The sequence below is a fragment of the Nansenia antarctica genome (genome assembly GCF_963989245.1).
Source record: "Nansenia antarctica genome assembly, chromosome: 4".
NCBI classification, from domain to species: Eukaryota; Metazoa; Chordata; class Actinopteri; order Argentiniformes; family Microstomatidae; genus Nansenia; species Nansenia antarctica.
The window spans coordinates 57978400-57982623 of record NC_137689.1 but is presented as its reverse complement, the minus strand read 5'-3'; the positions used below and the strand labels follow the sequence as shown (position 1 = coordinate 57982623).

The window sequence follows — 4224 nt, the reverse complement described above, 5'->3', positions numbered from 1 at the left end:
ACAGCATTCCGTTTCACTGCTGAGCATTTGCATACTACAAAATTCACCTGCGTTCCAAAAGTTGCTGAGGCCACAGACACACTATTGCTGCCTCTGAAACGGAACCATCAACAGCTGGCCGCGCGCCAGTAGAGAACGCGTCGATTATATTATAGCCGCACCTGAAACAGTCACAAGAGCTGCTTGTATGACTTGTATGACCGTTATAATTTTTTTCCTGTGCCTGTCTTCGATCGCCTGTGACGCTCTTCCTCCCCGTGCTGTGCGCCAGTAAGCTGGTGGTGGTGCGCTCATTCCAAACTCTGATCGCTCTCAGTGTCACCTCGACTCACCATTGGAAACTTTATACGGTAAGATCTCCTCTATAGTATGCTACCTCTCCGCAGATTCATATGGAGATATATGGCGTTAGAATAGATATTTGGCCTACAATGTTTTATACGATGTTATCCTCTTGTTGACTTGTTAATCGTATGAGCTCACATTAAAGTAAGTGACTCAATTTAAATATGATGAAATTATTTTCTTCCAATTATTTTGGAAATATGCTACCTTATACTCAGCACGAACATTAACCGGTTGGACATATATATATTTTTATGAAGGTTCTTGGAAATTATACACTTATAACGTTTAGCTGTTTTTATGTTTCAGTGGCTCAGAGGTGTTAGATGAGGATGGTGTTTACACTCTGTGTTGTTGAGGGTTAGGTCTGGCTCAATTGTCCTTGAGTGCGGTTTTACTTGTGTTAATGTCTTAATGGAAAGCAATTTACAGCATTGAATAGTTAAGAAAGGGTTGTTATCAACCATTGTTCTAATTGCAGTCTCTCCAAGCTGACTCCATGAATTGTGTCTAAATGAGATGGATTGGGACACTAATAAAGGTCACTATCAAAACAACCACCGGCATTTCAAGTGGATAACTGATCCATGACTCACAGAGTAGGTTATACATTGAGGATGTGTAAATTGTTTCTGGAGGTTTTTCAGTAATATATATAGTTATTAAATAAAAGTCGTTCTGTACGGTTTATCATAGTTGCAATCATAGTTGCACAGCTTATCATATTTGTGGTCAACAAGTGGCTGCGGAGGCCAGTGAATTAGGCCAGGGTGCATCAGGGCTGTATATTGCTGCTTGTTGCTTTCAGCCCAACAGCCTCTCTCTGTGTTGCTCCTAGGGAGTTAGACTGAGCGGCTCCATTCTGGCCCCCCAGTCTGACTCACTCTCTCTCTCTCTCTCACACACACACACACACACACACACACACACACACACACACACACACAGTCTGTGGCCCCCACTGGCCCCTGTCGTCCCCCTGTGAAAAGGCTGCCTGTCGACCCTCTGCAGTGACAGAATGTTCTTTCGTGAAAGAGGGGTAATCTGGATACGTACGCACGCACAATCTCACACACACACACACACACGCACACACACACACACACACACACACACACACACACACACACACACAGGGCCCACTTCGATGAGGGTTAAAAGCAAAGGTGTGGGGGAAACAGCTGGTTAAACAAACATTGAGGGCTGAGTGTTTGTGCGTGCATATGTGTGTGCGAGTAAATGGTATAAATTAATAATGCGTCTCTTTATTTACCTCATGAATAGAGGATTCTGTTGTGCCAAGGGAGTGAGTGAGTTTGCCATCTACTGGTCTAAAACAGGAGGGCAATGTTCAAGTGTGTGTGTGTGTGTGTGTGTGGGGGGGGGGGGGGGTATGTGTGTGTCTCAAGATGTGTTGTAGCAACTGCTGGTGGGAGGACAAAACTTTTCCAACATATCCCTGGTTAGATTCAAGTACAATGAAGGAGTATTTGTTTCAAAGCTTAAACGAGTGTCTATAAAATGTGGCTACTGCAACAAAATACTAAATTTGATTCTGATTATAATATGCATGATCTACTTTAAATGGGCTTTGAAGGACTGCATAATCATATTCAGTAAACACTCTTCAATTGACGTCATCCATAATCATAATCGATCATAGTCCTTCTGACATCATGGCTTCAGCCCAAAAAATTACAACCAAAATAGGATATTGTAAACCTATTCTACATGTGTAAACAATGCCCTCTACTGGAATAAATTAAATCTTCAAGTCATAAATTAAACACTCTTTCACCATGTTCATTATGAACATTGTTTTTGAGCAAATGTGGCAATACTGAGGTTTACACATTCATGTTTTATTGGGCTCTACTATAGATGATCTAAATCTAAAATGATCAACTGCAACTCTGTTGACATGCAGCAGCTTGCTAGGGCTACGGTTAAAGTTAGGTTTAGGGTAAAAGTAGAAGTTAGGGTAAGGGTTAAGGCTAGGGTTAGGTTTTGAGTTAAGTTTAGGGTTAGGATAAGGGTTAAGGTTAAGGTTAGGGCTAGGGTTAGGGTCTACTAAACATCTACAAACCATCTAAAGAAATAAAAGAGACAAGTATTGAGATGCCCCTTGGCCTCAAGGTATTGATCTCTGTACCCAGCCTTTTGCAGAGAGCAGCATCATTTGGATTTGAGAGAGGTTGGAGAGAGAAGTCTACAAAATGACCTTCTCTGTGTGGGGGTTACTGTCAGAATGGGTAGGGTGAGGGTTAAGGTGAGGGTAAGGGTCAGGATTATGGTGAGAGGGGTGAGTAATGGACTCTCAGCTTTCTGAGGCTCTCAGATGTCCCAGCCAGACAGCTGGGTGTCAACCCTAATGCCTGTAGTGTGTCAGGTCTGGAGCTGGGGGGGGGGGGGGTGTCTCCTGGGGGGTCTCCTCTGACGTTCCCCCACATGCATGCTTTAGGAGCAGGATGGAGAATTAAAATGACGCTAGAGAAGACACTTATCAGACATGGGTCAGTTTGATGGTCCTCCCTCTAATGGATAAGGGTCCTTTAAACCTCAGGGGGGGACTGTAGCCAGGATTGGGGCAGGTTAAACTATCTCTGACCTGATCTGTGCTCAGCGTCAACTTCTATACTTGTCAGAGATAAGCTTCGCAATAGGGCGAATTCATTGCTTGTGTTTCCTGGAGTTAAAGATGAAAATCTTTTTGGCCGATAGAAATAGTCAATGCCAATAATTCTTGCTTTCAGTAGTCTTCTTCTTCTATGGTGCATCAGAGAGGATGACGCCAGAGTGTAGACGTCATCTTAAGGTATTGTGGACTACCCTACTATCCCCTGCTCCTGTCTCACAGAGGTTAGTCTGTGTTGACTCTGAGTCTCTCTTCCACTCAGATGAAGGCTCCTTAACCCCAGAAACATCACTTCCTGTCCTTCATTCTGTCCTAATAGAAGCTTTTAAATGGAAGGATTGGAGGAATAGAGAGATGAATTGGAGTGATTGGATTCCATACCTCTTGTGGTAGAGGGCTCATTTCCCCCTCATCCAGCCCTACAACTACCACCCAGCCCAGCAGTCACAGACCTGGTGTGTTCTATACTGAGGACTCTTTGTCACATCCACGGTGGTGTGAGGGTGACGTCAGAAAACCTACTGACGAGTGTGTGTGTGTGTGTGTGTGTGTATTTGTTTGTGTGTTGGTGGGTGGGTAGACCAGTTTGAAGGGTAGACCGCTTTCACCGCCGGGGAAAATATATCCGCTGTGCAATAACTGTTTATGAATATTTAAGGCTCCAACTCAGCATTCTAACAAATACCCCACCCAAGACTAAATACCTAAAGGCCCACCCCACCCAACCAACCAACCAACCAGTAATGGCATCTGTGTTCCATTTAGACACACACATAGACACACACACACACACACACACACACACACACACACACATTTTCACAAGTAACAGTGTCTATTCCATTCAGGCCACATACGTTTTTCCAGCGTTTTTCTCTCTCCTAATTAAAGAAGCAGTTTCCTACACAGCTGAGAGGACTATTTGAAGTGAGGTTATGACATCAGAATAGCCCTGCATCCAGACCTGTAGGCCCACAGAAACGTTACTATGTTCATTCTCTAACCCAAGAGTAGGTTACTATGTTTGACATAAAGGCTCTTTGAGAGGGGGGGAAATGGGCCTGGCCACTGGGTGTGTGGACAGTGTAGTTAAGACCCAAACACTACAAACATAAGGTCTGGTCTTAGATGAGAGAGGGAATAGTAAACTAGCTACCAGTTTGAATCAATGACCTTAATGACGTGTTGAACAGCAGTTGACTTGACTTGGCAGTAAACCCTGTGCAGGAGGGGAAAAGCTATAC

General features: G+C 43.9%; 1 protein-coding gene across 1 annotated transcript in view; it reads left to right on the top strand.

Moving 5' to 3' along the window:
* Positions 1-236: 236 nt before the first annotated feature.
* Positions 237-4224, top strand: part of hapln1b (hyaluronan and proteoglycan link protein 1b) — a gene marked incomplete at its 3' end in the record, with an annotated part of 15746 nt that continues 11758 nt past the window's right edge. The window contains exon 1 of the mRNA XM_080528173.1: positions 237-350. The remainder of the gene's footprint in view (positions 351-4224) is intronic.